The sequence below is a fragment of the Odocoileus virginianus genome, chromosome 21 (genome assembly GCF_023699985.2).
Source record: "Odocoileus virginianus isolate 20LAN1187 ecotype Illinois chromosome 21, Ovbor_1.2, whole genome shotgun sequence".
NCBI lineage: Eukaryota > Metazoa > Chordata > Mammalia > Artiodactyla > Cervidae > Odocoileus > Odocoileus virginianus.
This window is the reverse complement of record NC_069694.1, coordinates 51125208-51148554: the sequence shown is the minus strand read 5'-3', so window position 1 is coordinate 51148554 and position 23347 is coordinate 51125208. Positions and strand designations below refer to the sequence as shown.

The 23347-nt window shown below is 39.7% G+C and overlaps 1 long non-coding RNA gene across 1 annotated transcript; it reads right to left on the bottom strand.

Moving 5' to 3' along the window:
* Positions 1-2769: 2769 nt before the first annotated feature.
* Positions 2770-22761, bottom strand: LOC139030271 (uncharacterized). The gene is made up of 2 exons (XR_011482580.1): positions 22440-22761; positions 2770-4417 (listed from the first exon to the last, which is right to left on the bottom strand). It is a non-coding gene; the product is annotated as an uncharacterized lncRNA (long non-coding RNA).
* Between the last annotated feature and the right edge of the window lie 586 nt (positions 22762-23347).

The following is a 23347-nucleotide window of genomic DNA, read 5'->3' as shown; positions in this document are numbered from 1 at the left end:
AACATGCAAGAAGAAATAACACCTTTCTAGGGACAGCCACATTCAGCAACAAAACAGTTGCAGATGGACCAGTGTGGACCAGGAGGAGGTAAGAGGTAAATAATCAGAATAGTTTTCCAGCCAGTGTTTTGACAATATAAGAGGTAAAATGCATCGCAGGCAGCTCAGTGGTAAAGAATCTGCCTGCCAATGCAAGAGATGAGGGCTCAATCCCCGGTCAGGAAGATCCCCTGGAGAAGGAAATGGCAACCCACTCCAGCATCCTTGCCTGGGAAATTCCATGGACAGGGAGCCTGGCTAGCTATTGTTCATGGGGTTGCAGAGAGTCAGACACAACTTAGGGACTAAAACACACATACAAAAAAGGTAAAAATCAAAATAGGTTTTGAACCAGTGTTTGAAGAAGTAAATTAAATAATACCATTCTAGCTAGGCACACACATTTAGGGGAATCTCTATTAATTGAGGGCCATATTGAGTCAGCAACTTTATTTCAAGAGTCTTTGTAAGGATGGGGTTTCTCCTGTGGGGGTAATTATCACTTTATAATAAAAAGCTGCGAGGCCACTGGGGCCAGTTAGGTCATGCTCTTGGCTACCCCATTTTCACTTGACAAAGGGGTGCATTGGGCCCTTCCCACACTGTAAGTTAGAGTCTGATTTCTTCAACCCAAAATGAGACTATCAGACCAGAGAGTGACAAGGACTTTCACTAAGACCACTGGAGCAAGCCGACTGCTGCATTTTGAAAGGTTGTCTGGTAGCTGTGTCATGGAGATGACATATATAAAACCCAAAGGATGCCTCTGAAGGAAGGCTGGCTCCCACTGCCAGAGGCAAAGCATCAAAATAATCAGTCACAGAAACATTTAGCTCAAAAGGATCACTAGGTTATAGAGCCCCGAAGTTATTATTAGCATTTCTCCACACACAGCTGCTGCTGATTGGCATACTTTTCTCTGGCACTCATGACACAAGAGATGCACAAGGCATATGGTACATTAATCACTACTATACATTCAGATCAGAATCTGCAACAGTGGAACACTGAGTTGGCTAATAAAACAAGTCCCATGAGATTACATTAGCTTTCTATCACTACCATGGAACAAGTCCCATGAGGTTATACTATCTTCCTATCACTACTGTGGAACTTGCCCAGATCCCATCAATTCGAGTTGGATGCCCCTACCAACATGAGGGCTCCCCTGGTGGCTCAGATGGTAAAGAAGCTGCCTGCAATCCGGGAGACCTGGGTTCAATCCCTGGGTCAGGAAGTTCCCTGGGAGAAGGGAATGGCAACCTACTCCAGTATTCTTGCCTGGAGAACTCCATGGACAGAGGAGCCTGGCGAGCTACAGTCCATGGGGTCACAAAGAGTTGGACACGACTGAGAAACTACACTTTCACTTTCACCAACATGAGAGGCTTCCCAGGTGGCCCAGTGATTAAAGTATCCACTTGCCAAGGCAAGAGATGTAGAAGACCCGGTTTTGATCTCTGAGCTGGGAAGATCCTCTGGAGGAGGAAATGGCAGCCCACTCCAATATTCTTGTGGGGAAAATCCCATGGACAGAGGAGCCTAGTGGGCTACAATCCATGAGGTCACAGAGAGTCGGACACAACTGAGCAAATGAGCCACACACACACCCAACCCCCCAATATGGGACAGAGTAGAGTAAGCTTTGATTGCCCATCTCCAACAAACCTATCAGAGCTTGAGTCCCTCCCATACTCAGAAAAGGGCTCCAGAGACTGGCGTCAGCCTGGCGGGGACTTACTTCCTATTTCGTAGGTGGCCATCTCTGTGTCCTCACACGCAAAAAGCAGCCAGGGAGCACTTTTTCCTTCCGTATAAAAGGGTTTCTTTTGTAAGTACACTAATCCCCACCTCCAAATATCATCACTGGGGACTAAATTTCAACATATGAATTTTAGGGGGACACAAACATACAATCTATGGCATGCAGTAAGTGCCCTGCATATACGTAGCTTCCTTAAGCCCCAGTTCCCACAGGGTGATGAAAGTAGGGCTAGGTGACACCTGTATATGGACTGCATTATAGGAAAGAAGCTTCTGGTTCAGGAAAACTGAACCTTTTATAATGAGCAAGAGGGAGACTTTTACTGCCTTTTATTCAAGAGGGAGACACTATGTCTATCTTCCAATGCACACAAGACATGCAGAGAATACAGGAGACGCATAGAGTTGGGTTGACACCAATACCCACTTATGCTTTATTTCTTCATAATCTGTCTTTTTTATTACTTTTATTTATGAAATATATATATATTCATAAGTCTTCTTGGGAAAGGGCACTCATCAAAGGCCAAATGATAAATTCTCTCCGGTGTGTCTAGAGTATGCTAAGGATGTGTATATTAGGTGAAAAAACGAATGTGTGAAACAGATTAGCATGCAAACAACAGGCATTCTGACCAGGTGAGGGAGGGAAGATATGGTCCCAAATGTGGCAGGAGTGACAGAATTTAAGACATGACATATAGGGTGGGAAAAGAAATCTAGCAAACATATGAGGAAAAATAACATGGGCTTATCATTAGTATTATGAAAGACCAATGGATTGGTTTTCTTTTAATAAACAAAGCTTGTTTTCTAAAGCTAAGTGACACTTGATCTCTGATTTTGGTTGTAATAAGATACTTTATAAAATATTTCAGCAACTTAATTCCAGCTTGAGTTTCATATTACTATTTTAAAATCTAATACATCTGCTGAAACAAATAAAAATGAGATACCAAAATATCCTTTCTTGTTCCACTGATATTTTATTTTTTAAACACACATACATATACATTCACATTATAATATGCACATTTTAGCACAATTTACAATACTCAGAAATAACAGAAATTAATTTAAATTTTATTCATGTAAATTCATATTAAAATATTAAGAAATATTAATGACACAGTGAAAGAGGCTCTATCTTTTTTTTCTTTGATGCTTCTTTCCAACCTTAAAAAGTAGACAAGGTAAATACAATTTTTCTGAGATAATGAAACTGAGGTCCAGAGTTGTTAACCAGATGTAATTTTCCTGAGAGTTAATCCAATGTTCCAATCACTGTATCATGATTTTGGAAAATCAGTTTATAATATCACTAGTTTCTGGGTATAAGTTACTAAACATTAACATGTACATCAAATGATTATATCAATGATCATATATAGATACGCCATTATGCATTAGTCCCATGACACTGGTGTCAAATATACAGGGTCTGTTAAAAATCTGCTTTACATTAGTGATTCCTGGACCATGAAAATAGACACAGAAATATATTTCAAGGAATGAACACTTCACAGCAATTTCACCAGACCACATATGAAACATTTTTTGTCATTAAACATTTCAGTCAGTTCAGTTCAGTCGCTCAGTCGAGTCCAACTCTTTGCAACCCCATGGACTGCAGCATGCCAGGCCTCCCTGTCCATCACCAACTCCCAGAATTTACTCAAACTCATGCCTATTGAGTTGGTCATGCCATCCAACCATCTAATTCTGTCGTCCCCTTCTCCTCCTGTCTTCAACCTTTCCCAGCATCAGGGTCTTTTCCAATGAGTCAGTTCTTTCCATCAGGTAGCCAAAGTATTGGAGTTTCAGCTTCAACACCAGTCCTTCCAATGAATATTCAGGATTTCCTTTAGGATGGACTGGTTGAATCTCCTTGCAGTCCAAGGGACTCTCAAGAGTCTTCTCCAACAAATTCAAAAGCCAATTCTTCAGCACTTAGCCTTCTTTATGGCCCAACTCTCACATCCATACATGCATGAGTACTGGAAAAACCATAGCTTTGACTAGATGGACCTTTGTTGGCAAAGTAATGTCTCTGCTTTTTAATATGCTGTCTAGGTCGATCTTTTCTTCCAAGGAGTAAGCGTCTTTTAATGTCATGGCTGCAGTCACCATCTGCAGTGATTTGGGAGCCTCCAAAAATAAAGTCTCTCACTGTTTCCCCATCTATTTGCCATGAAATGATGGGACCAGATGCCATGATCTTCATTTTCTGAATGTTGAACTTTAAACCAACTTTTTCATTCTCTTTCCATCAAGAAGCTCTTTAGTTCTTCTTCACTTTCTGCCATAAGTGTGGTGTCACCTGCATATCTGAGGTTACTGATACTTCTGCTGGCAATCTTGATTCTAGCTTGTGCTTCTTCCAGCCCAGCGTTTCTCATGAGGTACTCTGAATATAAGTTAAATAAGCAGGGTGACAATATACGGACTTGATGTACTCCGTTTCCTATTTGGAAACAGTATGTTGTTCCATGTCCAGTTCTAACTGTTGCTTCCTGACCGGCATACAGGTTTCTCAAGAGGTACGTCAGGTGGTCTGGTACTCCCATCTCTTTCAGAATTTTGAACAGTTTGTGGTGATCCACACAGTTCAAGGCTTCGGTATAGTCAATAAAGCAGAAACAGAAATAGTTAAACATTGACTTTTATATTATGTGAACTAGTAAACATCTTTGCCATAAATTATGAAGTACAATTTTCTCAATAATTTCAAAATTAATGTTTTCTATATATTTTTCAGATTTTGTAAAACACCCAAACATTAAATCTAAGCCTGTAATCTGATTTTCCTTAATTTCATGCTCAAAACATGTACTTTGAATTATTTCACTACCCATGTTTCTCAAGACTGTTTTCTGTCAACTCTGCTTGTTTGAATAAAAATCTAAAGAAACATGAGAAATGTTAAGCTGAATTCAGCTTTAGTTTTTAAAATTCAGTTCACTATTGTCTTAGAGAGATCATTATGTCTTCTAAATTCATTGCTGATACTGACATTACCATAATTTTTTAAAGCATAATTTTGGACATGTTACTGTCCTACTCTTAAAACTTTGGTCTACATTCATACACAAACACACATAAAAATATGCATACTTATATGCATCCCACATGTATGCCAGGTAAAGAGTTTTCAATGGCCAGGAACTGCTCATTAATTCTTATTTAGATAGGGAAGTACTTGTCTCCAAAGTCTGTTTCACACTCTTGTCCTCTGTGTACATATTTTCTTTTCTTGGATTACATCCTGTCATATCCTTTGAACACCAGATTTTGTCCTCCACCAAAACTATTGACTGGAAATGACCTCTATTTTTCTCAATATAAACCTTATATGATTCATCATCAACAATTAATGCTGGAAAGGCTGTGAAGAGAAGGGAAAACTTCTGCACTCTTGGTGGGAATGTAAATTGATACAACCACTATGGAGTGCAGCATTCAGTTCAGTTCAGTTCAGTCTGTCAGTTGTATCCAACCCTTTGTGACCCCATGGACTGCAGCACGCCAGGTTTCCCTGTCCATCACCAACTCCTTGAGTTTACTTAAACTCACGTCCATCGAGTCTGTGATACCATCCAGCCATCTCATCCTCTGTCATCCCCTTTTCCTCCTGCCTTCAATCTTTCCTGGCATCAGGGTCTTTTCCAACGAGTCAGTTCTTTGCATCAGGTGGCCAAAATTGGAGTTTCAGCTTCACCATCAGTCCTTCCAATGAATATTCAGGACTGATTTCCTTTAGGATGGACTGGTTGGATCCCTTGCAGTTCAAGGGACTCTGAAGAGTCTTCTCCAGCACCACAGTTCAAAAGCATCAATTCTTCAGCACTCAGCTTTCTTTATAGTCCAACTCTCACATCCATACACGACTACTGGAAAAACCATAGCTTTGACTAGACAGACCTTTGTTGGAGAACAGAATGGGGGATGCTTAGAAAACTATGCAGCTATCATATGACCCTGCAATCCCACTCGGGCATATAATATATGTGAGAAAAACATGGTCTGAAAGGATACTGCACCCCGATGTTCATCGCAGCACTGTCTACAATAGCCAAGACAAGGAAGCAACCTAAGTGTCCATCAACAGAAGAAAGGATAAAGATGTGGCACATATATACCATGGAATATTACTCGACCATAAAAAGAATGAAACGATGCCATGGACTTAGAGATTGTAAAAAGAAGTGAAGTCAGTCAGAGAGAGAAGGAGAAACATTGCAGGACATCCTTTACACGCAGAATCTAATCAGAAATTATACAGACAAACATACTTACAAAATAGAGACAGACTCACAGACCTAGACAATAACCTATGATTGCCAGAGGGAGGATGAGGGGAAGAGATAGGGAGTTTTGGATCGACCAGTACACACTGCTATATTTAAAACAGATAACCCACAAGGACCGACTGTATAGCACAGGGAACTCAATGTTCTGTGGCAGCCCAGATGGGAAGGAAGTTTAGGGGAGAACAGATACATGTACATGTATGGCTGAGGCCCTTTGTTGTCTGCATGAAACGATCAACAACACTGCTAATCAGCTATACTCCAATACAAAATAAAAACTTAAAACACAAGATTAAAACTAAAACATTTTGTAAAATGTACTGTGTACTGGCCCAGTTGATCGCCCCTTTCTCCTTGAAAGTTTCTCTTGTCTTCTGAGGCAGCTCACTCCACTCCTGTTCCCATCATATCGACTGTTTTATCCTAGTCTCCTTTGCTGGTTTCTTCCCGTCTTAGTGCTGAGGTGTTCTGGGGCTCAGTCTGAAGCTCTTCTCTATTTGACCTCACTCCTCGGTGATATCTCCCAGCCTCACGGCTTTGCACACCCCACACACATTGACAACTTCTACATTCATGCCCCACGTCTGGATTTATTCCCTAAATGTCAGAATTTCACATGTAACTGTCTACTTCATCCTTCTCTTTGGTTATTTGACACCTTCAACTTAAATATCAAATAGATTTCTCAAACTTAATATGTCCTAAATTGAAATCTTTATCATCCCATTAATAACTCTTCCCCTAACGTTTTTCTCAACCTAGTAAATAGAAAATCCACCTTTCAAATTTCTCAAGCCATGGTCCTTAAGGTCATTCTAGCCTCCTCTCTTTCTCTCACACTCTACATCTATTTCACTGACATATTTTATCTGTATCTTCCTCTGTTAACAGCTAGTTCCAAGACACCATTCTCTCTGTCTCCATCACCCAGAGTAGTAAATATCCTTCTAAATGATCTCCCTGCTCATTTCCCTCCTTCAATAGCTCCTTCTCCCATTTATAGCAAAAGTTATAATTCTCAAAACTGTCTCTCAGTCACTGTATGATTTGACCCCTTGCTTCTATGCCTACATGCACTTTCATCCCACTGTTATCAGCCTGAGATATCCCTGAGTAATTAAGCTGAACTTTAAACAGAGGAATGGAAATTTCAATAACCAGTTAGGGAGTCATGGGTGCAGAGGGTCTGCTGTTTTAAATAGGCATTCTCACTGATAGGAGTATTTGATCAGAGATCCAAGAGAGATGTGGCAGTAAGAAATGTGGCCCTCTGGGAGAAGACTGTTTCTTCCAAGTGAACAGTTAAGTGCAAAGGCCCTGGGGCAGCAACATGCTTGGTAAGTTGGAGGAACATAAAGAAGCTGAAGACTGAAAGCTCAACCAAGGTAAAGTGACTGTATTTAGCAGCCCAGGTAAAATGTTTTGGAGGCCCTATCTGCTTTGGTGTTCAAAAGAGGAAACATGAAGAAAAAAATCACTGCACTAACAAATGTTTATTATGTAACTCTTGTAGCCAAAGCACTTGCCTAGATACAAGACATATCATTAGACCAAAGTGGTGTTTCCTTCACAGGACACAAAATCTGCTTTGTAGAGAAGACAAATATTAAACAACAGGATTCGGCAAATGTTTTGAGGTTGTGCAGCAACAAAGATTTCAAAAGGAGACTTGAACCTGCATAATGGTGTAAATAAACTCAGACACGTAGATGACAATACCCCAATGGCAGAAAGTGAAGAAGAACCAAACAGCTTCTTGATGAAAGTGAAAGAAGAGAGTGAAAAGGCTGGTTTAAAACTCAACATTCAGAAAACGAAGATCATGGCATCTGGTCCCATCACTTCATGGCAAATAGATGGGGAAACAATGGAAAAGGTGACAGACTTTATTTTCTTTGGCTCCAAAATCACTGTGGACAGTGATTGCAGCCTTGAAATTAAGACTCCTTGGAAGAAAAGTATGACCAACCTAGAAAGCATATTAAAAAGCAGAGACATTACTTTGCCAACAAAGGTCCATCTAGTCAAGGCTATGGTTTTTCCAGTGGTCATGTATGGATGTGCTGCTGCTAAGTTGCTTCAGTCGTGTCCGACTCTGTGCGACCCCATAGATGGCAGCCCACCAGGCTCCCCCATCCCTGGGATTCTCCAGGCAAAAACACTGGAGTAGGTTGCCATTTCCTTCTCCAATGCATGAAAATGAAAAGTGAAAGTGAAGTTGTTCAGTTGTGTCCAACTGTTAGCGATCCCTTGGACTGCAGCCTACCAGGCTCCTCCGTCCATGGGATTTTCCAGGCAAGAGCACTGGAGTGGGTGCCATTGCCTTCTCCATGTATGGATGTGAGAGTTGGACTATAAGAAGGCGAAGTGCTGAAGAATTGATGCTTTTGAACTGTGGTGCTGGAGAAGACTCTTGAGAGTCCCTTGGACTGCAAGGGGATAAAACCAGTCAATGTTAAAGGAAATCAATCCTGAATATTCATTGGAAGGACTGACGCTGAAGCTGAAACTCCAATTTTGGCCTCCTGATGAGAAGAACTGACTCACTGGAAAAGACCCTGATGCTGGGAAAGATTGAAGGCAGGAGGAGAAGGGGACAAAAGAGGATGAGATAGTTGGATGGCATCACCGATTCAATGGACATGAGTTTGAACAAGCTCCGGAGTTGGTGATGGACAGGGAAGCCTGGTGTGCTGTATTCCACAGGGTTGCAAAGAGTGGAACCCAACTAAGTGACAGAACAACAAATGGTGTAAAAAGTTAATAAACAGAAATCTCAGTCAAATAGGGTTGGGAGAATTTTCATGCCCTATAAGAATAACAGAGTCAACAGGAAAGAAAAAGACCCCGCTTCTTTCCTGGAAAGAACACAATGAAATGCCGTATTCTGTTTACTAGATAGCCCTCCCAGCTTCCTTCTCCTCTCTATAAGTGTTCTCCTCCTGCCATGTGGGCATTTGCACGTGGCTCACCATGGCCAGGATGATAGACAGTGGTGTGTACGTGCATGTCCGTTCAGTCTTGCCCCACTCTTTGCGACCCCAGGGACTGTAGCCCACTAGGCTCCTTTGTCCATGGGATTTCCTCCACAAGAATACTGGAATAGGTTGCCATTTCCTTCTCCAAGGGATCTTCCTGACCCAGGGATCGAAACTGAGTCTCTTGTGTTGGCAGGTGGATTCTTTAACACTTGAATTGCCTGGGAAGCCCCATAGACAGTTAGGTTTGGGATAGTACCCTATCTCTGCTCCTTAATCTCTGAAGCTTCAATTTCCTCTTCTGAAAGAAGTGGATAATGACTGAACATTCTTATAAGGTTCTTGTGAGGCTTCTGTTGAAGAAGTTCACATGATACAGTTATAGAAAGCATTTAATATTTATATATTAATAGTAGCCAATATGTGAAGAGAGACTTTAAACATCTTAAAGACTCCTAAGAATATACCTATCTCAGAGGAGGGAGCTCCCATAATGGAACTTACTGTCAAAAAATTATATAATAACCTAGTGAAGCAATGTTTGCCTAAAGCTTTGTTTCATTGCTAATGTAACAGAATAAAAACTAAGTAATAATGGATCTTCTGATGTATTTGCTTGCAAAATCCTTATTGCAGTATTTTCCTTTCATCTCATATAAAAATGGATGGGAAATGTTTTATTATATGCTCTGGAATTTCTTTGGACAATTCAAGTGGGATAAATTTCAGTGCTGAGAAACAGATTTGTGATAGCCAGCCTTATCCATCATTATGCACCACAAACTTCACACTCAAAAGTATCAATAGCACGATAATATGTTCCATTTTATAGAATTATGTGCAATAGCCTTTAATCTTTTATATTTTAAAACTTTATTCAGTCAGAGAAGAGCACCATCATATTAGGAAATATTTACCAAGATAAAAACATCAACGTCGTGAGCACAGAAAGCTGACTCTTTCAGAAAGATAATCATCTACTTCTGAAGCAAAATACTGAAATCAGGCACTATTGTAAATAGTACTGAAATGAATAATGGGATAGTGTGTCTTTTTCAAGTTTGGGTTCCTCAGTTATATGCCTAGGAGTGTGATTGCTGGGTCATATGGTGCTTTTATTCCTAGTTTTTTAAGGAATCTCCATACCATCTTCCATAGTGGCTATATCAGTTTACATTCCCACCAACAGTGCAAGAGCATTCCCTTTTTTCCACACCCTCTCCAGCATTTATTGTTTGTAGACTTCTTGATGAAGACCATTCTGACCAGTGTGAGGTGATATCTCATTGTGGTTTTGATTTGCATTTCTCTAATAATGAGACATGTTGAGCATCTTTTCATGTGTTTGTTAGCCATCTGAATGTCTTCTTTGGAGAAATGTCTGTTTAGGTCTTTTTTCCACTTTTTAATGGGTTGTTTTTCTGGCATTGAGTTGTATGAGCTACTTGTATATTTTGGAAATTAATCCTTTGTCAGTTGTTTCATTGCTATTATTTTCTCCCATTTTGAGGGTTGTCTTTTCACCTTGCTTATAGTTTCCTTTGCTGTGCAAAAGCTTTTAAGTTTAATGAGGTCCCACTTGCTTACTTTTGTTTTTATTTTTGTTACTCTAGGAGGTGGGTCATAGAGGATCTTGCTTTATGTCACTGAGTGTTCTGCCTATGTTTTCCTCTAAGAATTTTATAGTTTCTGGTCTTACATTGAGGTCTTTAATCTATTTTGAGTTTATCCTTGCACATGGTGTTAGCAAGTGTTCTAATTTCATTCTTTTACATCTAGCTGTCCAGTTTTCCCAAGACCATATACTGAAGAGGGTGTCTTTGCACCATTGTATATTCTTGCCTCCTTTATCAAAAATAAGGTACCCCAGGTGCATGGGTTTATTTCTGGGCTTTCTATCTTGATCCATTGGTCTACATTTCTGTTTTTGTGCCAGTACCATACTGTCTTGATGACTGCGGCTTTGTAGTATCATTTGAAGCCAGGAAGCTTGATTCCTCCAGCTCCATTCTTCTTTCTCAAGACTGCTTTGTCTATTTAAGGTCTTTTGTGTTTCATATGAATTGTGAAATTTTTTGTTCTAGTTCTATGAAAAATGCCATTGGTGATTTGACAGGAATCACATTGAACCTGTAGACCGCATTTGGTAGCATAGTCATTTTCACAATATTGATTCTTCCTACCCAAGAACATGGACTATACCTCAATCTGTTTATGTCATCTTTGATTTCTTTCATTAATGTCTGGTAATTTTCTGTGTACAGTTCTTTTGTCTCCTTAGGTAAGTTTATTTCTAGATATTTAATTCTTTTTGTTGCAGTGAATAGGATTGATTCCTTAATTTCTCTTTCTGATTTTTCATTGTTAGTATACAGTAATGCAAGTGATTTCTGTGTTTTCATTTTGTATCCTGAAACTTTGCTAAATTCACTAATTAGCTCTAGTAATTTTCTGATACTATCTTTAGGGTTTCCATGTACAGTATCATGTCATCTGCAAACAGTGAGAGCTTTACTTCTTCTTTTCCTATCTGGATTCCTTTTATTTCTTTTTCTTCTCTGATTGGTGTAGCTAGGACTCCCAGAACTATGTTGAATAACAGTGGGGAAAGTGGACACCCTTGTCTTGTTCCTGATCTTAGGGGGAATGCTTTCAGGTTTTCACCATTGAGAATAATGTTTGCTGTGGGCTTATATATGGCCTTTTCTGTGTTGAGGTAGGTTCCAACTATGCCTATTTTTTGAAGAGTTTTAATCAAAAATGGGTGCTGAATTTTGTCAAAGGCTTTTTCTGCATCTACTGAGATGCTCATATAGTTTTTATCTTTTATTAATATGGTGTATTGCATTGACTGATTTGCATATATTGAAGAACCCCTGCATCCCTGGAATAAATCCAACTTGATCATGGTGTATGAGCTTTCTGATGTGTTGCTGAACACTGTTTGCTAAAGTTTTGTTGAGGATTTTTGCATCTGTGTACATCAGAGATACTGGCTTGTAGTTTTCTTTTTGTGTGTTGTCTTTGTCTGGTTTTGGTATCAGAGTGACGGTGACCTTGTAGAATGAGTCTGAAAGTGTTCCTTACTCTGAAACAGTACATTTTATTTATTAGACAAAGAAAGACCAGAACTGACTATACTACACTGAGAAGCCCTTTTCACCTTTGGGTTCAATGAATTCACATATATGTTTAAACACACTTCAAATATTTGCTACATTTTGTTTTTAGATCATAAACTAATCTTTATATTTTCTTGATGTATTTATAATATCAAAACATACTTACTATATATTATAGACATTCTTATACATATTTACACAAATACAAATAGAGGAAGCAAGTTAGAGGCAGACAGACATAGATACTAATGATATACTTTCTAAGACTTATTAGTTACTTTCTAATCTGACACATTTAAAAATTTATCAGTGTAAAAATACAGCAGGTTTGTCCTGCATATTTGAAGAATTGAGTGTTTAAGTAATCAATATATTTTTAAATGATATTCTCTAACATTACAGCATTTTAGTGTACTACTCTTTAATCAATGGCATGCAATTCATCAGTGTTTAATTTGGTAAAAGTAGAAATGACTGATGAATATTTTTAACCTGGGTGGGGGATAAAGTAGAGAAAAATATATGAAGATGGCATACACTGTGATTTTTTAGAAAAGGTACTCTAGGTCTCTTCCTACTCCCCTTTTCTTTAAAAGTTCTCATACATCAAGTGGTTACTCGGTCACTTGGAAAGAGTTAAGCAAGAGTTAAGAGTTAATAAATCAAACTATCTGTCAAAATCTAGAATATATAGTGTTCATAAATATTCAGATACATTTATATTAATTCACTCATCAGTCTCTAGTCCAATAAAAGCTCAGATTATCTGTTTTTCATGGCTGGAACTACCCTCCCCTTTTTTGTCTACTGTATCTGAAGGAATAAACATCCTGCATTGGAAATAGAGCAGCAAAATAAACAGAAATAGTGATATAATTTGCTTTCTGTTCTCAATATCAATGCTTACTAAGGAAAGCTTCATTAGCAGAAGGAAACCTTTTTTAAAAAAATTTTTTTAATTCTATCTTGGTATGAGGCTGAGTAAGAAAAGTGGATATAGTGGATCAAAAGAATACAAAGTCAAGTTTTTAAGTGTGATTGTATAGTATGTCAGTTTCCCCTAAGCTTAGGAAAAAGAGTACTTAAACTTGGAGTATAGGTTAATACAAGGCATTAGAATCAATGTCCGGATTATAAGGGTTGTTGAACAGCAGATCAAGGAACAGAGGAAATCATGGAAATGTTCTATCCTAATAAAATCAGACAAAGGCTCAAGTGCAAATTAAGTCAAGCCTGTGAACCATACATGCACTTCGTATCTGTGACCTTCTCTTACTGTCGCCAAACCCACCTGTATTTCTCCATGACTTCCCCATGAGATGTCACTGAGCAATGTACACCTAATCCACACTGATGGAATCCATGTCCTCTGATCCACGTATTGTCTTCTCCAACTAAATGTGACACCTTGTGAGCCACTCCCTAAGGATACTCTCCAATACAGTTCAGTTCAGTTGCTCAGTCGTGTCCAACTCTTTGCAACCCCATGAATCACAGCACACCAGGCCTCCCAGTCCATCAGCAACTCACGGAGTTTACTCAAACGCATGTCCATCAAGTCGGTGATGCCATCCAGCCATCTCATCCTCTGTCATCCCTTCTCCTCCTGCCCCCAACCCCTCCCAGCATCAGGGACTTTTCAAATGAGTCAGCTCTTCGCATGAAGTGGCCAAAGAATTGGAGTTTCAGCTTCAGCATCAGTCCTTCCATTGAACAGCCAGGACTGATCTCCTTTAGGATGGACTGGTTGGATCTCCTTGCAGTCCAAGGGACTCTCAAGAGTCTTCTCCAACACCACAGTTCAAAAACATCAATCCTTCGGCACTCAGCTTTCTTTATATTCCAACTCTCACATCCATACGTGACCACTGGAAAAACCATAGCCTTGACTAGATGGACCTTTGTTGGCAAAGTAATGTCTCTGCTTTTTAATATGCTATCTAGGTTGGTCATAACTTTCCTTCCAAGGAGTAAGCGTCTTTAAATTTCATGGCTGCAATCACCATCTGCAGTGATTTTGAAGCCCAAAAAAATTAAGTCTGCCACTGTTTCCACTATTTCCCCATCTAATTGCCATGAAGTGATGGGACCAGATGCCATGATCTTAGTTTTCTGAATGATGAGCTTTAAGCCAACTTTTTCACTCTCCTATTTCACTTTCATCAAGAGGCTTTTTAGTTCCTCTTCACTTTCTGCCATAAGGGTGGTGTCATCTGCATATCTGAGGCTATTGATATTTCTCTCAGCAATCTTGTTTCCAGCTTGTGCTTCTTTCAGCCCAGCGTTTCTCATGATGTACTCTGCATATAAGTTAATTCAGTCAGTTCAGTTTAGTCACTCAGTCGTGTCCGACTCTTTGCAGCACCATGAATCATAGCATGCCAGGCCTCTCTGTCCATCACCAACTCCCGGAGTTTACTCAAACTCATGCTCATCAAGTCGGTGATGCCATCCAGTCATCTCATCCTCTGTCGTCCCTTCCTTCTCCTGCCCCAAATCCCTCCCGGCATCAGAGTCTTTTCCAATGAGTCAACTCTTCGCATGAGGTGGCCAAAGTACTGGAGTTTCAGCTTAAACATCAGTCCTTCCGATGAACACCCAGGACTGGTCTCCTTTAGGATGGACTGGTTGGATATCCTTGCAGTCCAAGGGACTCTCAAGAGTCTTCTCTAATACCACAGTTCAAAAGCATCAATTTTTCAACACTTGGCTTTCTTCACAGTCCAACTCTCACATCCATACGTGACCACTGGAAAAACCATAGCCTTGACCAGACAGACCTTTGTTCGCAAAGCAATGTCTCTGCTTTTTAATATGCTATCTAGGTTGGTCATAACTTTCCTTCCAAGGAGTAAGCGTCTTTTAATTTCATGGCTGCAGTTACCATCTGCAGTGATTTTGGAGCCCAAAAAAATAAAGTCTGACACTGTTTCCACTGTCTCCCCATCTATTTCCCATGAGGTGCTGGGACCAGATGCCATGATCTTAGTTTTCTGAATGTTGAGCTTTAAGCCAACTTTGTCACTCTCCTCTTTCACTTTCATCAAGAGGCTTTTTAGTTCCTCTTCACTTTCTGCCATAAGGGTGGTGTCATCTGCATATCTGAGGTTATTGATATTTCTCCCGGCAATCTTGATTCCAGCTTGTGCTTCTTCCAGCCCAGCATTTCTCATGATGTACTCTGCATATAAGTTAAATAAGCAGGGTGACAATATACAGCCTTGACGTACTCCTTTTCCTATTTAGAACCAGTCTGTTGTTCCATGTCCCATTCTAACTGTTGCTTCCTGACCTGCATACAGATTCCTCAAGAGGCAGGTCAGGTGGTCTGGTATTCCCATCTCCTTCAGAATTTTCCACAGTTTATTGTGATCCACACAGTCAAAGGCTTTTGCATAGTCAATAAAGCAGAAATAGATGTTTTTATGGAACTCTCTTGCTGTTTTGATGATCCAGTGGATATTGACAATTTGATCTCTTGTTCCTCTGCCTTTTCTAAAACCAGCTTGAACATCTGGAAGTTCTCAGTTCACATATTGCTGAAGCCTGGCTTGGAGAATTCTGAGCATTACTTTACTAGAGTGTGAGATGAGTACAATTGTGCAGTAGTTTGAGCATTCTTTAGGATTGCCTTTCTTAGGGATTGGAATGAAAACAGACCTTTTCCAGTCCTATGGCCATTGCTGAGTTTTCCAATTTGTGGGAATATTGAGTGCAGCACTTTCACAGCATCATCTTTCAGGATTTGAAATAGCTCAACTGGAATTCCATCACCTCCACTAGCTTTGTTCATAGTGATGCTTTCTAAGGCCCATTTGACTTCACATTCCAGGATGTCTGGCTCTAGGTGAGTGATCACACCATTGTGATTATCTGGGTCGTGCAGGTCCTTTTTGTACAGATCTTCTGTGTATTCTTGCCACTCTTCTTAATATCTTCTGCTTCTGTTAGGTCCATACAATTTCTGTCCTTTATTGAGCCCATTTTTGCATGAAATGTTCCCTTGGTATCTCTAATTTTCTTGAAGAGATCTCTAGTCTTTCCCATTCTGTTCTTATCCTCTACTTCTTTGCATTGATTGCTGAGGAAGGCTTTCTTATCTCTCCTGGCTATTCTTTGGAATTCTGCATTCAAATGGGAATATCTTTCCTTTTCTCCTTTGCTTTTTGCTTCTCTTCTTTTCACAGCTATTTGTAAGACCTCCTCAGACAACCATTTTGCCTTTTTGCATTTCTTTTCCATGGGGATGGTCTTGATCCCTGTCTCCTGTAAAATGTCACGAACCTCTGTCCATAGTTCATCAGGCTCTCTGTCTATCAGATCTAGTCCCTTGAATCTATTTCTCACTTCCACTGTAGAGCCATAAGGGATTTGATTTAGGTCATACCTGAATGGTCTAGTGGTTTTCCCTTCTCTCTTCAGTTTAAGTCTGAATTTGGCAGTAAGGAGTTCACGATCTGAGCCACAGTCAGCTCCAGGTCTTGTTTTTGCTGACTGTATAGAGCTTCTCCATCTTTGGCTGCAAAGAATATAATCAATCTGATTTCAGTGTTGACCATCTGGTGATGGCCATGTGTAGAGTCTTCTCTTTTGTTGTTGGAAGAGGGTGTTTGCTATGACCAGTGCATTTTCTTGGCAAAACTCTATTAGCCTTTGCCCTGCTTCATTCCATACTCCAAGGTCAAATGTGCCTGTTACTCCAGGTATTTCTTGCCTTCTTACTTTTGCATTCCAGTGCCCTATAATGAAATGGACATCTTTTTTGGGTGTTAGTTCTAAAACGTCTTGTAGGTCTTCATAGAACTGTTCAACTTCAGCTTCTTCAGCGTTATTGGTTGGGGCATAGGCTTGGATTACCATGATATTGAATGGTTTGCCTTGGAAATGAACAGAGATCATTCTGTCATTTTTGAGATCACATCCAAGTACTGCATTTCAGACTCTTTTGTTGACTGTGATGGCTACTCCATTTCTTCTAAGGGATTCCTGCCCACAGTAGTAGATATAATGGTCACCTGAGTTAAATTCACCCATCCCAGTCCATTTTAGTTCACCGATTCCTAGAATGTCGACATTCACTCTTGCCATCTCCTGTTTGACCACTTCCAATTTGCTTTGATTTATGGACCTAACATTCTAGGTTCCTATGCAATATTGCTCTTTACAGCATCAGACCTTGCTTCTATCACCAGTCACATCCACAAGTGAGAATTGTTTTGCTTTGACTCCATCCCTTCAGTCTTTCTGGAGTTATTTCTTCACTGATCTCCAGTAGCACATTGGGCACCTACCGACCTGGGGAGTTACTCTTTCAGTATCCTATCATTTTGCCTTTTCATACTGTTCATGGGGTTCTCAACGGAAGAATACTGAAGTGGTTTGCCATTCCCTTCTCCAGTGGGCCACATTCTGTCAGACCTCTCCACCATGACCCATCTGTCTTGGGTGGCCCCACACGGCATGGTTTAGTTTCATTGAGTTAGACACGACTGTGGTCCTCTGATCAGATTGGCTAGTTTTCTGTGATCATGGTGTCAGTGTGTCTGCCCTCTGATGCCCTCTCGCAACACCTACCGTCTTACTTGGGTTTCTCTTACCTTGGACATGGGGTATCTCTTCACGGCTGCTCCAGCAAAGCGCAGCCGCTGCTCCTTACCTTGGACGAGGGGTATCTTCTCACAGCCTCCCCTCCTGACCTTGAACATGGAGTAGCTCCTCTCCACCCTCCTGCGCCCGCGCAGCTGCCACTCCTTGGAGGTAGGGTTGCTCCTCTCAGTAATTAAGAGTGGACTAATTAAAAAGACTGCGCCAGAAAACTATACCAATGTTTGCTGACTGCTTCACTTATTTTTTGAACTGTTGAACTATAAAAAGAAACAAAAATAAAACTTTTGATTTTGGGTAAGTGTTCAAGTTTCATTTTAGATACTTTGACTTTCATAAAAATTCTGTTGTTTGATTTAAACTACTCCTAAACTGTCTCCTGAGAAACCTGTATGTGTATCAAGAAGCAACAATTAGAACCTTGTATGGAACAAATGATTGGTTCAGGACTGAGAAAGGAGTTCGACAGGGCTGTGTGCTGCCACCCTGTTTGCTTGATCTATACAGTGAGCACATCATGAGAAATGCCAGGCTGGATGAGTTACAAGCTGGAATCAAAACAGGCGGGAGAAACCAACAACCCCAGATATTGATGATACCACCCTCACAGCAGAAAGCAAAGAGGAACTAAAGAGCCTCTTGATGAGCGTGAAGGAGGAGAGTGAAAGAGCCAGCCTAAAGCCAAATATTAGCAAGACTAAGATCATGGCATCCAGCCCTATTACTTCATGGCATATAGAAGGGGAAAAGGTGGAAGTAGTGACAAATTTCCTCTCCTTGAGCTCCAAAATCTCTGCGGATGATGAGTGCAACCATGAAATAAGAAGACAATTGATTCTTGGTAGCATAGCTATGACAAACCTAGACAGTGTGTTGAAAAGCAGAGACATTACCGGACTGACAGGTCCATATAGTCCAGGCTGTGGTCTTCCCAGTGGTCATGTACAGTTGAGAGAGTTGGACTGTAAAGAAGGTGGAGTGCCAAAGAATGATGCCTTCTGACTGTGGTGTTGGAGAAGACTCCTGAGAGGCCCTTGGACAGCAAGGAGATCAAACCAGTCAATCTTACAGGAAATCAACCCTGAAAACTCGCTGGAAGGACTGATGCTGAAGCTGAAGCTCCAGTATTTTGGTCATCTTATGCGAACAGCCAACTCATTGGAGAAGTCCCTGATGCTGGGGAAAATTGAGTGCAGAAGGAGAAGGTGGCATCAGATGATGAGATGGCTGGATGGCATCACCAATGCAATGGACATGAACTTGGGCAAACTTCGGGAGATGGTGAAGAACAAGGAGGCCTGGCGTGCTGCAGTCCACGGGGTCGCAGAGTTAGACACGACAGGGCGACTGAACAACTAAAAACTCAGTTCTGAATTCTATGTTGTGAGTTTCCAAAACAACAAACTGTATTAATAGTAAGATGTCTCCTACCAATTGACTAAATAGTAGCCTAAATTAAATATTCTTTATGAATATGCAGGGACTACAACAGGATTTGAGATTTTATAAAACACGGGTGTTTAAATAGAAGAAATAAGCAAAATATTTGGCCAGATTTTAAGTATTTTGTTTTATAGGGTGACATTATTTTTAGAATATTATGTTTTCATTTGTGAAATTAGAAAATGGCCAAAAATGATCCAGTTTTTATAATTTGAAAAGGGAAATCTGAAGACATGCCTAAGGGATTATTACCTAATGAGCACCTTTAGGGAAAAAAAAATTAGAGAGAAAAGTAATATTTCAAAGGCTGAAGGTCCCTATAGAAGACACATGAGACTTTAACTTGTCTCATTTTATCTTCAAAGGAAGTTGGTCCATAAACAATCCTAGCACCTTGGATTCAAAGTGGACTTGCACATGCGTGTCAGAGTTTTGGGCCAGCCCTATTTACTGGAACTTTAGGCCCTGCCTAGATTAAAAATCTCAGTGAAGATTCTACTACACAAACATGGGTATTGGCTTCCAAATGTTTCTAGCTTACAAGAAGTTGCATACCACCTAACATTTACATAAAAAATTCATGCATAAACAAAGAGGTAATCATCAAAGTCCTTTTAGATAGCATTTTTAAAAACCTTATAGGAGAGAAATCAAAACTGATCTCTGATTCTGATCTTAGCTTCTGCCTCTCTTTTCTTCCCCCTTGGTATCTGTCTCTCACTGTATCAGCTCTTCTCTACCCACAATTCCAGCACAGAGGAGCTGGCTCCTGGGGCAACCAGAGCAGTGCCCAGCCCGGAATATCAGCCTGTTGGCGATGTCCAGCTTATAGGACTACTGGACCTGGGGACTTGGTTGCACAATGGCCACTTCAGATCGCCCATCTCTGAGAGCTGGTGGTTCCAACTGTTGTTTCCACCTTCCTTTGGGGATTTAGACATCTGTGCTTCTCATCTATTTCCCTAAGTTCTACTTCTGACAGAGATTTTTCACCAAAGCTTAAATTTCCCTACCACTAATAGCAGTGGTGACCTACCACTTTCCAGGAATGGATCTAAGCCCTTTACGTGGCTGTCACTCAACTCCTTTAGCTCTCAACAGCCATATCTGCGAAATACTGTCATACTGTTGGAGTGATACCTTGTAGACCTCATAATTCTCAAATTTTCTGAAATTATGTTATGAAAATATTAATTCTATGCTCAAGATTGTTAAAGCTTAATGATGAGTAATGGGATTTCATTATACTGTTCTATTTTTTATGCAATTAGAATTTGCCATAATAAAAAATTCTTTAAAAATGCTTCATTATCTAAGGAATAATATACCAGCTGATCTTCACTAAAACACATAAATTAACAGTAATTTGGAAATTATCTTCATCTTTATATTTATCTTTCAAATGGAATAGATATGTAAAAACAACTATGATGGTAATTGAATTTGTCCATCTGTTCCACATTTTGTAAAAGCAAAATCTGTATGTAATAAAATCAAACAAGATTATTCTTCTTCACTTAAAAACAGCCCTAAATTTTGTCTTTAGTAGTTGCAGTTTCCCCTGAGGGACAAGCATTCATTTAATTCTTGTGGGAGCCCATCCTGATGTAACTAAACGCTGTGTTTTATTTACAGTTTCGCCAGACTTTGCCCAAATTCCTTTCTTTAAGGGATGCACTTATTGGACAAGAAGTTCTATGTTCCAACAGATACTGTCACCCTGGGTTTGGCTGAATAGAGAGTCTGAATCACTAAGAACTGGAATATCAACTTTCTAAACCACACCATTTCTGCTAGGGTATGCAATGTTCACCAAAAAGTTTGAGCAAGTAAACTGAATTGAAAAAACCAATTTCCTACATTATTAAGGTTCCACAAACAATGCAATGCTCTCTTTTGAAGATCAGCATTATCAACGATAACAATTATCCCACATAAACATTATTCATTCAAATAAGGAAAGCGGAAATGTTTAAAATATAAAGAACTAGCAAAATTCAACCAGATGTTTTATCATGGGTGATTTCATTATTTGTTTTCTTTTTTCTTTTGTAGTCCAAAGTCCCTTAACCAATGCAAGAGAAAATATATGTTCTAAGTTTTAATATGTTTTCTTTAAACTTTCATTTAGCTATTAAACTCAAGCCTATATAAATTTACAAAAGAATGAGAATTCTTGCTAGTCTTCAGAGTATCTTTCTTCTGGAATGTCAATTCCCCTGCACTAGTTAAGAGTTTAATGTGAGGCAAGCAACATTAATTGGTGATGGGCTTTCTCTGAAATGGACAATTAAAGAGGTATTGCTTTATTATGTCTTAAAAGTATTTGGAATCTCAGTTTAGTATTTATAGCTTATTTATGATTTAGAAATAGTTGTTCATTAGATTCCATGTACATGATTTTGGTATTTCAAGATCTATTAGCTCAAAAACCCACCTAGAAACACAAAACTGAACAAAACAGAACAAGAACTTCTCCACTGCATACCACTTGGTTGGCAGAAGTTCCCTCCGACATGTAACTGTAAAACACACATCTTTGGACATTAAAAAAAAAGAACTGGTCAGGACAACTTTATTGTAGAAGCAAATAAATGGCTTTAAGAACAGCTATTGCTGCTGTGTGCTGTGGAGGAGGTAAATATTTGATTACATGACACAGAAAATAGTAAGCAAATAGAGTTGTTTTAAAAATGGCTAATGGAGGCATAATGTTCTTCCAAGTGTCATCCTCAAAAACTTTCATCCAACCAAATGAGAGAACAGAAATAATCACTAGTTAAACCTTGAGGAAAGAAGACAGATATGAGCAGATTTTTAATGGAGAAGAGCTTTGGCGGAATGGTGTTTACCGAGATTCTAGACACCAAAGCATTTTATTTTATTTTACTTTATTTATTTTGCATCTTCAGATCTAGATGCTTTAAAATATGGCCATTCTGAAGGAACGGGTCAAATTACCAGCTTTAAACAAAGAGAAGGATGGAAGAGGTGATCCCAAGTACAGAATTCAAAACTGGACACAGAAGTTCAATTCAGCTTCTAGTGACATTTAAGAACAGAGTCTATAAAATGTAGACCAAGATTAATGCTTGGGAGAAATCTGCAAGATGCTGTTAACGTTATAATTTTACAGTCTTGTTCATTTCTCTCTTAACAGCTAGCATCAATGTACTTACAACTGTGACTGGCCTGTGTTTTGGTTATTTTCAGTAATCAGCATTCCCAGCCGTCATGCTCTCCATTTTAATTTATTCTGCTTGCTCTCCCAGAGGCTGATCGCTATGCAGGATAGCTGCAGCCTCCTCTGCCTTCTGGCTGGTTTGGCCAATAGAAGGCACCAGCACTTTGGGAGGGTCTTAAAGAAAGATGAGTTCAGGGCATTGCGTATTTTCCCAGGTCCTTGCTGGAGGCTGGGAGTTGGTGCCATCGCTTCTGAATGTCACAGCCTCTGTCAGGCTGTCCTCTCCATATAGCTATTCTCTCTGCTTTCACTAAAGTGTCCCCTCCCCTCACCCCTTCTTTCCCAACTTCCTCGAAATACATCTAAAAGTGATACCACTGCCACAGTGGAACTGAGTGGAACTGAAAACCTGAAATCCATAATAAAAGATTTTTTAAATGCAGAGAAGTTGATTCATACCATATGTCCATTTCAATAGCCTAGTTGGCTAGTGCAAAGCTTGATAAGTCTTGGAGAAAGACTGAGCCTTATCACAAACTTAATTTGCAGTTCTGGATAAGGAAAAATCACTGTGGTCCCCAGTAGCTAGTATAAAGCTATTGATTTAACCTATTATTTTGAAAATCTAACAAAGATAATTAGAAGCAGTTGGCTTCTCAGAGACAAAGTGTATCTTTACCATTCTGTTTTCAGCCCTCTCTCATCACATAGTCCCTACAGTCTTTATATGCTGTGGAATGTTATACTGGATTATTATATTGACAATCCACACGTATTAAATGCATTTTGGGATTAGAAATAAAGAATCCTATATGCCTTAATAAGATCCATGCACACCAGCGGGTAGAAGATAAACTAGAGAAGTTTCAGGGGTCTATGCCTAGGCAATGTCAGGATATTACT